The sequence below is a fragment of the Chaetodon trifascialis genome, chromosome 9 (genome assembly GCF_039877785.1).
Source record: "Chaetodon trifascialis isolate fChaTrf1 chromosome 9, fChaTrf1.hap1, whole genome shotgun sequence".
Classification (NCBI taxonomy): Eukaryota; Metazoa; Chordata; class Actinopteri; order Chaetodontiformes; family Chaetodontidae; genus Chaetodon; species Chaetodon trifascialis.
In genome coordinates, this window is record NC_092064.1 from 7,237,193 (window position 1) to 7,250,536 (window position 13,344).

General features: G+C 42.7%; 1 protein-coding gene across 1 annotated transcript in view; it reads right to left on the reverse strand.

Annotated features, from left to right (window-relative positions):
• LOC139336031 (calsyntenin-2-like) overlaps positions 1-13,344 on the reverse strand; it is a 249,561-nt gene that overhangs the window by 66,203 nt on the left and 170,014 nt on the right. The window lies entirely within an intron of this gene.

A 13,344-nucleotide genomic window follows, 5' to 3' on the forward strand; every position in this document is an offset into this window, starting at 1 on the left:
CGTTTGCCACCACTGTACACTGTATAATTGTCTCTCTCGGGTACAGAATATGAAATTTTCTTCAGCATGAAGTAGTCAACAAGTCAAGTACAGAACTAAAGATGAAGAGGATCAGCTGCTCTGAAGGTGTCCATGTGCACCCCAGTTGTTGAACCTGCTACATCCTGCTGGTAGACCTTCAGCTCTGCTATGAGGCTTGCCTGAGAGCTGAACATGCCAAGCTAGCTCTGACTCTGCAGACTGCATGTCAGTTTTGTGCCTGCACAGGACCTCCAGTAAAGAGGCCGTCATGGCACTCCCGGTGTAGGGCATGGTGAAGCTGTGGCAGCGTCCCTCTGGAGGACAGTACAGACAAGCTAATCTTCAGCGTTGACCTCCCAGAGACAGACAAGAGGTTATATGCTGCAGTTCACCAGTCCACCCAAATGTGTGTCTCAGGGAGGTGGAAACGATCATGCCGTCTTGGACAGAGATAACAACCCAGACAGCGGATGGTGGTGCTTCAGAGGAAGAAAGTGATCTCCTGCATCCCTCCAGGAGTGGAGAATGAGGCATTTTGTCCCTGTTATATGCACATAACAAAGAAAGCATGTGGGATAAGGACAATTTTGGTCTCTGCTCAACAGGTACGTTATGAAGTAGCCTTTCTGACAATCACATGTGCTGGAATGTGTGCATCCCAGCAACTGGTTCACTTGCACAGACCTTAGAGATGCGTATTTCCACATCCCTGTCATTCCCAGATACAGGAAATGTCTGTGCTTCTCTTTGCCAGTACAATCAACTTGCCATTTGACTCTTCTCTGGCTCTGTGCACGTTCTCCAAGTGTGTGGAAATGATACTGGAGCAATTATGCATGTAAAGGATCAGGGTTTTGTTTTATTGAGATGACCTGATCCTTATGGCCCCTGCCCAGGAGAAAGCTGGACTTCACACAGTGGAAGAGCTTTTTCCACCTCCCACCCAGTCATTACTTTACCTTGATGTAGATATGAACTGCGCCACCATGACAGCAAAGCTAAGCTGTCCTTAGCCAGGCAGAATGTGCCAAACTCTCTGCTGTTACACAATGCGCTCCACACAGTGGTGAAGGCACTGTTAGTGATAGGTCTGCTAGGTATGATGTCTACAAGCCACGTGGTTGTACTTTCAGGGCTCCTCCAAATGAGGAAACTCCAGAGGCGGTTCAGACATCTGTGCCTCAATGGCAAATGCTCACAGCACACAGACATGACATATGGGATCTTCTGTCCCAGTGGAAGGATGTGAAAGTCTCAGGTAGTTGAGGGAAGATGGGAAAATCCTCCATCTCTCCACATAAACTGTCTGCAGCTGTCCATGGCACTGGAAATGTTAAAACACTTTGCTCTGCGGCTGACAAATGTCAGATGTGATCAACTGTCAGGGCGGCATGCTGGAGATTGCCAGGAACCTCCTGCGTTCCTCCCACGGTGGGTGGAAAATGTGTCCTACTGTAAGACAGATGTTGTGGGACAGGTTCAAGAAGGAGAGGGTATCCACTGTTCACCTCACAAGAGAAATGTGCAATGCGCACTGTGGTTCTCCATGAATGCACAAGACAACCCTTTGCTGAGATTGGATGCCTTCTCTCACTGGCTATGGCCCAGAGCTTTATACTTATATGTGTTTCCCTGTTTGCCCAGTTACCCTGACTCTTCACCTCTTAGCAAGCATTGAGGAAGATAATCTGGTGGTATTTCTGGTGGCACCGGAATGCTCGAGCACATCTTGGTTCCTGGCCATGGTGCAGGTGGTGGTGTGGAAACCGTGGCAGCTCCCATGATGCAGAGACACACTGTCATAGCTGGGCAGTGCAATCCTCCACCTCCTGGTAATAGGCCAGTGTCTTTGGGCCTGGCCACTGAATAGGAGTGCTTGGAAAGGACTGCCCCCTGCAGCGATACACGCTATCCAGGGTGTGAGGGCCCCTTCTTCTACAGTGTGGTCCACTTTTCATTGCTGGTGTGTGGAGAGAGGCTCAGATCTCATCTCCTCTCCCGCTCATCCTCTGACTCTCGTGGTAACCTACCTTTAGGTGTCAGCTGATAACAGTTTGGCTCCATCTATGATTAATATGTATACTGCAGATATTTCATCCCGCCACAAAAGCTATGGCAAGAGATTGGTTTTCATCCTATGATGAAGCACCACAGTGGGATTTAGCCCTGGTACTGCACGCTTAAGGGGGAACCACATTTGAGCCCAAATATTTCTTAAGATGTTATCCATTAAAAACAGCACTCCTGCTAGTCCTGACATTAGCTAAGACCTGACACGCTGGACTGCAGGCGATACATTGCCATATCTGTTGCTTTTACGGACATGCCAAACAGAGGGCGTCTCATCCCATCATCTCGGATTAGTCAGCTCCACAGGGACCATTACGGTACGTAATCAACTTGCCACACATCTGCAATGTGCACTGTACACTGGTGGGAAAGAAAATACACATGGGACAAACCCAATAGTGCCAGCTCTTAGAGGGCTTTGTCTTTACTTATAGTTACAGTACAGAACTGAAGTTATTGTAGGTTTAAGAGTTTCATGTGTTTTGCTACCATGGAGGAAATAAGTTCATGAAGTATGAAAACCTGTGGGGAGTATCCCCTGATATCTTATTCAGTTAGAGCTGAATCATCTGCCAACATTTAATACTCAGTGCATTTCCATCCTCCTGTTCTTATGCACAAACATCAGATCTGTGTTGAGAGATGAGGAGACTGTGTCCTTATAATCCACAAGAGAAACATAAATGTCATATTCCTTTTCTTCTACATTTCTTTTTACCACTTTACCACCAATTGAGACTGGTGCTCTTTTAACGACAGTACATCATGTTGTCGTGCCATCTTCAACTGCAATGGTTTAATATTACCTGACTGGGGAATTAGCACAACGTGGTGTTTAGCTCCATGAAACAACTCCTAGTGTATAACAGTAGTGGATTGGAGCACACATGAATTCACATTTTCTTTTGCAAATTTTCTGAAAAATCTGGTTAAAACATGCACGGCATTTGGATGGAAACCTGGCGAGTGTCACAGGCTGGTATTACTGTCATCGTGTAAACCTTCCCTTTCACTCTTCCTGGTAGCTTTTTGTCACGAGTCACTTTTCCACTCACTCCATGCTGGCTGCATTCTCTTTTTCACCTCTGTTCTGGACTCCCCATTACTTTGAACAGTTGACTCCAACTTTCAAAACTTATCCACCTTCGCCCCATCTCATCCTTGCATACTCACTATTCTGCTGTCCTCCCTCTCATTCACACACCTGTATTGCATTTTGCTCCTACTGTCTTTCATTTCTCTTCTCGCCAGTGCAGACCTCTACCTCTCCAGGTTCTCCTCAACCTACTCCTTACACTCACTGTAGATCACAATGTCATCCGTGAACATCATAGTCCACAGCGACTCTTTCCTCATGTTGTCCGTCAACTTGTTCATCCCAGTGAGGACAAGAAAGGGCTCAGAGCCAATTCTTGATGTAATCCTTCCTCCACATTGAAACCATCTGTCCACTGTCACACTGCCCCATACGTATCTTTCACCACACCACATACTTCTCTGCTTCTCCCAACTTCAGACAACAGCTCCGCTCTTGTCACCCTGTCATACACTTTTTCAAAAGCACAAAGTCATAATGCATCCTTGTTTGTGAATATTGGTACCAGTACACTTCTTTTCCACTCCTCATCCTTTCACCTTCCAAGATTGTGTCAAACAATCTAGTTAAAAACTCCACAGCCATCTCTCCTAATCATCTCCATGCCTTCACAGGAATCTGGTCCGGACCAACTGCCTTTGCACTCTTCATCCTCTTCATGGCTGCCCTTAGTGTATCTTTGCTAATCTGCTGCACTTCCTGATTCATTATCCCCTCATCATCCAACCCTTTCTCTCTCTCATTTTCTTCATTCATCAGGCCCTCAAAGTATTCACTCCACCTACTCAACATACTCATCTTGCTTATCAGCACATTTCCATCTCTGTCCTTTATCCGTCTAACCTGCTGCACAGTACGGTACATATTACAAGTATATATTCTAAATAGGTTGTTTGTAATACAGAATTAGGACTCAGTCGAATTGCAGAAGAGAGATGATGAGCGCAATAGAGTTGAGGGAAATCTTTCTGACTGCAATTACATACATTTAAATGAGGTTCTACCTGACTAACATGATTTATTTCTAGTGTTTAATTTCAATGAAAAGGAAATCCAATGGAAATCCAATGGATCCAAGGTGCTGCAAAATGGGTTTAATGTGTGAGTCCTCTTACTCTATATCTAAGCCCATAGGGAAGCCTATATACTGTAAGTTATTAAAAACTTGTCTTTTTAGTTTTAAAACCACATAATTATTGCGTGTCATCTCTACGTTTCAAATGTCATTCCATCATTTTGAGATCTGTCTATGGCACAGGAAATCACAGGTGTAGCTGACTTGACAGAAACATATTTGTGTTATAATAGTGTTATAAAGCCTCTAATGGGATCATTTCTAATGAAATTACACTATTTCTGATTCTGCTGGATTCTGTGGGAAGCCTCCAATAAAAGACCTCAATTTCATGTCTAGTGTAACTGTAATGCTTTTGCCCTCTTGGAGGATCGAGTGAAAATGACAATATAATCCTGGGTGCTTAGAGTGGAGACACTGAATCAGTAAAAACAAAAGGTTCTCCACCTTCTATTTTTTTTTTCATCCTGCTCATGCTGGCAGCAGAAGAAAGGCCATTTCAGACACAACGCGATTTGAGCTGCGCTTGCTGCTGGGTTCAGCAGTTCATCACAGCGCGCAGTGCCCAAAGTTCAACCTAGCTGAACCTAGCAAGCCTGCTGCCTCTGCGCAGGTGCTTTGCTCCAAGCTGGGAAGAGCTGTCGTGGTGAGGCACAAGCCATTGGAAATAATGTGTTTCAGAGCGCAGTGGAACAGTTGTCTTATTGTGTCTGACAGGGCCTTAAGCAGACTACTCAAGACATCCCACGTCCCCTATCCAATCATGGGGGTCCTGAGGGAATCCAAGGATAGTGTGGATATAAACTGTAATCCCTGCGGCATGTCTGCAGTTTCTGCTCTTCCCACAGGGAGATTTTTCAGCATGTTGCTCTTTAGTCACTATTCAAAGCCCATAGGTGAGGGCCGCAACTGTAAATCAACAAACAAACTGTAGATCAACCCGTAAATTGACATCACAGCCATCAACTATATGTCTCCATGAATACAGCACCTGCTTGTCAAAACCCTGATGCTTAAAGTCTTTCCCTTGGACAACACCTTTCCCTATGGCATAAAAACTTATATCTTTTTCCATAACTCGTATGCCTTTCCCCCCCTCCCATTCAACCACTCCCTGCTGTTTTATCTCTCACTCCCTTTCTCTCTCTTAGTGTTTGTACTCTTGATTGTTCAATGTTGCCTTGACACTGAAGTGGCACTAAAAAGGAAACTCTAATCTCTGCAGGCAGCGAGGCAAAGACTGAGGGAGTATAATCACTAACATAGGTGTGTGTAAGTGTGTTGGTGTGCATTGTGTAATAGTGCCTATGCTGTCCATTTCATGTTTACATAATGTGTCTTGTGTGTCAACAAGATGCATCTTTTGTTTGTTAGAAGGTGTGTGTAACAGTTATCTTTCTCCCTCCCTCCCCAACACCTCTACCTTATAAATGTGTATGGACACAGACACACTCATACTCACACATACACACACACACACACATTTCCTTTTATTTGGCCATTGCTCTCGAGACACGACACAGTGAACCCGGAGTGTCAGACCCTTCTCTGTCTTTTCACCCCCAATAACATTCATCCATCCCTCCTGCTGAAGGCATGGTGGAGGGTGGGAATGGATCATATGAGTTGATCCCTGTGACAGTTAGCGTGTATGTACATGTAATGGTATAATGCAATAACAGTGAAAGGTGGAGGAAGTGGAGGAGAATCTAGTGACTGTGATATACACTGGAGACTACTAGTTCCTACTTCAAACCAGAAATGGATCAGAGAAGAAAGACAAGTGGAGAGAATGAAAGAAACATGAACATGAGGATGAACTGATAAGCCAGGTGCAAGATGAGAGGAGAGACAAGTAAAGGGGAAATGGGGGAAGTAAGAAATAATCACACCAACAAAGAAGAGAAGAAAGAACGAGAACAAAGTAAGAAGAAAATGCAGGACACAGGCAAAACGCAAAGGAGAAGCAATGAAAGTAACAAGGGAAAACAAGCTAATACCAGAGAGGGGATGAAAAGTGCTAAAGCAGCAGCCAGACAGCCTCAATCTGAGATTAGAGAGGAAGCAAAAAAGGAGTGGGAGGTTAGAGGAAATGGGAAAGGGAAGTACTGAGCCATTTATTTTCCTTCTTCCTCCCTTTAATTCATCCTCTTCCTACTCTTATCAGAGATCGGGACCATTGGCTGCCCCACACACACACACACACACCCACCCCCACACACACACACACACACACACACACACACACACTTGAATAGCATAATGGAGATGAGTAGAAAATGCAGCTCCTCACCTCAAAGAGAAACTGCCTGAGAGCCTGTGTTGATCTCAGACACTCTACCTGAGGTCGGCTCTCAACTTTCCACCAACTTTACTGCAAACACACATTTTCTGTCAGTGTGAGTCTCTGACACCCTTTTAGCAAAATATAATTTGATCATATTTTGATTTAACCAAGCATTATTATTTGTGTTTCCTGTGTTTGCTGTACGTTTGAACCTTTAGAGCGTGATGATTTCATTCAGATTCTTCAAACTGCTACAGCCAGAACAGTAAACACAAACATGTTGTTAGGTACAGCTAATGTGTGTGCCGTCTGTACATTGGTTTCTTCCGATGTTCTTCTCTTTGTGCTCTGCTTTTCCTGAACATTTCTGCTAATACTGAAGAAAACAAGTGCTGTTTAGGTACCCTGGGGAGTTTTTGACCACTAGTTTATTTGCAGAAGAAGATGTCCCAGTATGTACACTAACTTGCTGGTGGTTCAGTACCGCGTATGACGTATTAAGTGAGCTGAAGACACAGTGCAACCATTCCACAGTGGCCACCACTGCAACTAAACATCCCCTGTGGCTCAAAATATATTTTCCACATGGATCACCAGTATAAAAAAGACGTCTGTGAAGGTGCTGACAGGACACCTCCAACTGCAAACAATGGCAGTTATTACGTGGTAAAGGTCAGCTGTAGAAACACTAATGCACATGTGCAGTGAAGGAATCCTGAATCTAGAAAAATGCTTTTGTGCTCAGCAAGCAATTTTCATTCAAATGAATGGGAGTCTTTAAGTTCAGCATCCAGCTCCTATAAAACATCCATCTGTGAATCACCTGTGATGGAACACTGAATGCAAACATAACTGTGTTTTACGGGGTACCATTAACTTTTCACCAACCTTACCATGAACACCACTTGTTACTCTGTGGTGAAGTTGAGTTATGTGCATTTCTTGGTCCTGGATTCTAATCTCCACTATTCTAATTAGTGATTCCACCGATGTTGACTGATCATTCTTTACACGTTTAACAGCCTGTTCTGTGCCTGGACATTTGGATAAAAATAATCATCTGTCTCTGTCCATGTCCGACTCTGCATCTTAGTCCTCATTTTAAAGTTGTTACGCATCATTCTTTATTGAGACTGAGGTTCCTTGCTGGGCTATCAACATTTTCTGTGGCAACCGTCTCTAAAACTCACAAAGAAATCCTCCTGACTCTGAATTTGAGATATAATAAAGCTTTTAAAAATTCATTGTGTCATTATTATGGATGTCTTCGTTGAGTATAGTGAGTGATGGGCTGGTTTCTTCTCTAGTTTTATATATAAGGTGGCCACTGTGCTCTGACCCACTGGTGCTGGTTTCTTTTCCTGTTCAGTAAGACCTTTACCTTCCAAAATAGAGACTCTACTGCCTACATTCATTCTGACGAGCATAGAAACGCTTATATTTGAGACTGATTTATCATATCATGGTCCAACCTTTGTTTCAAAAACCCTCTTTCCAAACCAGTAGCACTGTCATGTGGTGCATGCATTTTTTATAACCAGTGACATCTTCTACACTGCATGCTCCAAAAATATCAATTTTTTATTCAGCTTTCCTTACTCTACAGATTTACCTCCAGGAAAATCAATGCAATGTATGTCAACTTCAAGGTATGGTATGGAGCGTTTTTATACTGTATAACAGCAGTACAATTCTATAACATGCTGTTGTTACGCACATTATATATTTGTGTGTGTGTGTGTGTGTGTGTGTGAGAGAGAGAGAGAGAGAGAGAGAGAGAGAGAGAGAGAGAGAGAGAGAGAGAGAGAGAGAGAGAGAGAGAGAGAGAAAACATGTTAAACGGCTTATGACGGCTAATAAACACCATCTTAGCACTCTCATCATTCAGCATTTTAGCATGCTGATGTTAGCATTTAGCTCAAAGCACCACTGTGCTAAAGTACTGTGTCAAAGAGCTGCTAGCATGGCTATAAACTCGTCTCTTTCAAGCTTAGGAGATGCCAATGGCAGACATTCCCATGAGCACAATGTAGTTTCTTTTTAAATACAATCAATTTGTCAACAGTGTACTGTAGCTGTCCTTAGGTAAACAACTTGGCTTTTTCAATTGCCTTTTAATAAAACAACAGTGCTAAGGAGGCCTTACTTTGTGAGAATGTTCCTTTTTATGCTTCAACAGGTTAGCAAGATCTGGAGGACAGTCACCAGATGTGTCTGATGGACATAGAATCTATATAATGCTACAATACAATGCAACATATACAAATACAATAATGTAATGTTGTTCCCTGATCCTGAACTGCTTTATTTACAACCTGTGGTTAAGGTTCACAGGCTAATAACATTCACACTTAATGTCAATTTAAAAATGATCTTGCATATCTATTTCTATGTTTAAACAAGAAACAAGCTGGTTATTTTCTGGAAAAGCGAGTGTCAGGCCTCCTGTGGGCTGTAACATTGACCATAAAAGGCTTTCTGTCAAACATTGTGGTGTTAGAAATGTACTGTATTAAACCAAATAAATCTGATAAGCATTCCATCGACTGAAGAAAGGAGGCTGCACAGCGGCCTGCTTACTCTCTCTCTCTCTCTCTCTCTCTCTCTCTCTCTCTCTCTCTCAATCTTCCATTCTGTCTACTCATTCCATTATTAGTTTTTCTTGTTCATGTGTATGTGTTTCTGTGTGGACAGTGGGAAAGAGGGAGATGAAGGGACAAGATAGAAGGGCTGTAATAGTTTGAAAAGTTTTTAATTATTGTGGACGAGCAGAAAAAAACTGAGCATATAGTTTCCTGTTTTCCAGCTCTCTCCCTGTTTGTGACAAACCCAAAGCCAGGTTGAAGTTTCTATTTTTGCACATGTAAAAAACATCAAACTGCCATCAAAGCAGTGGACAATGCTGCCATGAAGGTGACATCAAATTGTGAAGAACTTGCATTGTTCTTCAATAACAAAATAACCTCAATTAGAGGCTGAACTGCTGCTGACAACCTCTTCCTTTAGTCAGTAAGATACTTGAAAAGAGTTTCATGGCAAATTAACTCCCTTTTTAAGGGTCCAGTGTGTATGATTTAGTGGCAACTAGTGGCCCTTAGGTTGCAGATTATAACCAATCCAAACCTTGCCTCACCCTCCCCTATGGTGACTGCTGAAAAAGCGCTCTCTAGAGCTCGTGTTTGGTTTGGCCGTGCTGGGCTATTGTAAGCATCCTGAAAGGGAACCTGCTCCTGATGTAGATATAAAAAGCTCCTTCTCAGGAAATGAAAACACAATTCCTATGTCCATGTGATTATACACTGAGCTGCTTAGCTCTTACACACTGGAATTGAAATAAAATCACAGGAATATCAATCACACCACAGTTCTGACTAAAATAACCAGCAACCTCAAACTAAAGGTCTCAGTTCTTTTCCTCTTAGATCTGAGTGCAGCATTTGATACGACTGACCTTGATATCTTAATCAATCATCTTGAACAGCTGGTTGGTTTTTCTGACTGTGTGTTGTGTTCATGTGTCTGAGAAACATGACGTTTGTTTTGCAGGGAGCTGCCTTGGTCCATTACTGTTCTCACTATACATGCTGCCACTCGGTCACATACAGAGAAAACAGTGTATGTTTCCATAGAGATGCAGAAGACACACAGCTGTACATCTCTGTTGAACCAAATGATGAATGAAATGGATGAGTAATTACTTCTTGAAATTGAATGAGGGCAAAACTGAAATCCTACCACTCCCGCATCAACAAAGTGAACTTCATTTTTTCACCTTCACCAGCTAAAGTACGACCACTTAGAAACCAAAATATGCTGAAAAACTGATTGATGCCTTTATTTCAAGCCGACTTGATTACTGTAACGCATCATTTACTGGCCTCCAGAAAAAAAAAACACTGACAGAATTCAGTTCATTCAAAACTCAACTTTGTTATTAACCAGAACCAAGAGGTGAGGACATGTTCGTCCAGTTTTAGCTGCTCTGCACTGGCTTCCTGGAACATTCAGAACTGATTTCAAGGTCCTCCTCCTTGTATACAAAGCCCTTAATGGAATAGGACCAAGCTGTATGGCTAATTCCCTCATTTATTATTTGCCTTCAAGAACACTGCGATCATCTGCTGCTGGTTTATTGGATGTTTCCAACAACAGCCGGAAGCAAATTAGTGATGCAGCCTTTGTCCATCACGCCTCAAAGCTCTGGGACACACCACCTACAGATATCAGGGAAGCAGCTCACTGAATATTTTCAAAAGAAAGCTAAAAACATATCTCTTCACTTTAGCCTTTAACTAGCTGACTTCCTGATACAGGTCCGAAGCTTTTGTGCTTTGCCTCACACTTACATGCTCCTGTTAAAATGTTGTATTTGACTTGAATGTTATGCATTCGATGTACGCTATTTTTAACATGTTCATTCTGTCTTTTTCATGTTAAAAAACTTGGTGCATTTTAATTTCGTTGTTGTACGCAGCTGCATTCTGATATGAAAGAGGGCATACAAACACAGCTTATTATCATTATTATTATTATAGTTAGTTGTCCAACTTGTCAAACAACCAATTGGAAAACAGCTCATTTAGGCAAGTAGTGCTTAATGTTAGAGTCTCCAGGAAAACAGTGAAAATCTATGTAGCATCCTCAAAAGTGACCTAAGTCAGTGTGTGTAAGTGTGTGTGGGGGGGTGAACAAGCTTAGCTCTAACCATCAGTAAAAAGAATTTCCACAAGCCAAGCGAAGACATGTGATTGGTCACGAGAGACACACAGCTGAGCCCTCCTGTCCAGAGCTAGAGACCATAGCTAATTTGAACAGACAGATTACTGTTTTTTACCGGAAGGAAGCACATCTTTTGTGTCCGTGTGTGTGTGCGCGTGTGTGCATGCATGTGTGTGTGGGTCTTTGACATTCCCACAGTAGCCTGCTTTTAATACAACAACCTCTAGCCCTATTAAATATCCCCTGATCTGTAGCCATGGCATTTACTTCTCCCTCTCCATCCATCCCTTCATCTCTGCTGCCAAACAACGCTCATAGGGACGACTGCCCTTTCATCAAGGGAGAGTGTCTCTGTGCTTGTGTGTATTTGTGTGTATCTCTTCACCATAATTGAGTGCTGAAAATCCTAATTTGAAAAATGCACACATAAATTGCAAACAGGCTTCAAAGACAGGATTATCCCTGAGAGCCTAGAGAGGGAGTTAATGTCACTCTGCACAGCCTGTTTGTGTGTGAATGCATGTGTGCTGTGTGCAGACGTTGAACTCGTACATACATCGAATACGTCCACGGTAACTGAAGCATATGTACATCTCAGAAGTTTGAACAGATTTGATGTGAGAATATACAGGATGTGTTTCACTGTGTTTATGCGACTTTCACATTTATTTTATGTGTAGCTTACTCTCTCGTGTGTCTGTAGTTTCTGAATGCTTTTATTGTACATCATGAAATCTGTGATTCCACTTGCCATCATTCTTGTTTGTAACTTTCCCCCTCGGTATTAAGCACAAAAAAGCTCCACACAGTATACTGCCAAGTGCTGCCACAGTGACTTTGTAGCACTTACATATACTCAGTTTGACATTGTGAAAAAAGGGTAAAACTTTTACCCTTTTTTCTTTCATTATAATATAATGAGTCTTTATTGGATTTGGTGACCTTAACTCCTGTCAATCTCAAAATCAGTCCCCTGTCTGGTCGAGTTGTTAGTGAACTGCAAGAAGAACCCATCTTAAGAAATCATCTAGACTAGACAGTACTTATGTTTCAACATGTTCCTTGAATCATTTATTTTCTTGATGCAAAATGAAGTAATATTTTTGTTTTTCATCTTGTTTTAATATCCTGACCTCGTGCTTGAAAATGACTCAGAAACATGTACATTTGTTTAAAACCGCAGGCATGTGTTGCTGCTTGTTTTGAGAAAATGCAGATTGGAAGACTGAATGTGAGCCAAACAACTTGACAGTTTTTGCAGGGTTCAGTGGCTGCCACTGAGCTGCTGCCAGGGTCCTCGTTTACCGCTGTTTATCACCAGGCCGCTAACATCACGTCCTGTGGGACGATAAATGGCGGGACTCCAAAGAAATCCAGCACATGAATCACCTTGTTAATGACAGAACAACACAGATTGCACATGGTTACATGTGAAGCTGCATGCTGCGTGCGTTCATCCACCGTCGTACGTGTCGCTGCCCTCTTTGACAAGTGTAAATTGCGTCTGCAGTTATCTCGAGCGCTGTTTTTGTGCTGCTGTTGTTGTCGCGCTCACTGCCGACACTTGTCTTTGCCTAACTGTGGGCCTTGTTAAGGCTGCCATGACTGCTTTCTGATGTGTTAAAAGCCGTGTTGGCTATGTCATGGTGCTCTGAGTAAAGTGCTGTTGATCACACCGGCTAAACTTGACAGGCCAATTCCTTAGGGAGGGAAGGAGAGAGAAAGAGGGTCAGGAACGGAAAAGACAGGAAAAAAGAGTGACAGAGATAGAGAAATACAGAAAGGTAGGTGGAGAGAAAGAGGAGAAAGTTATGTAATGGAGAAAAATGAAGCATGCAGACATTCAGAGGTAAGCGGAAACGCACACACACCGAAGTAATGACATGCAAATAATCACATCTGTGTTTCTGTGAGCATAAAAAGAACACATAGCTCCACCATTGTGCACATGTTGTACAGAAAAGCCACGCTCGCACGCTGACACACACATTGTACAAACTTCATAATCACGCACAAATAATTGCATTTGCGTCTCTGGCTGTATAAACACCGCACAGTCAAACCTGAGTGAAATCT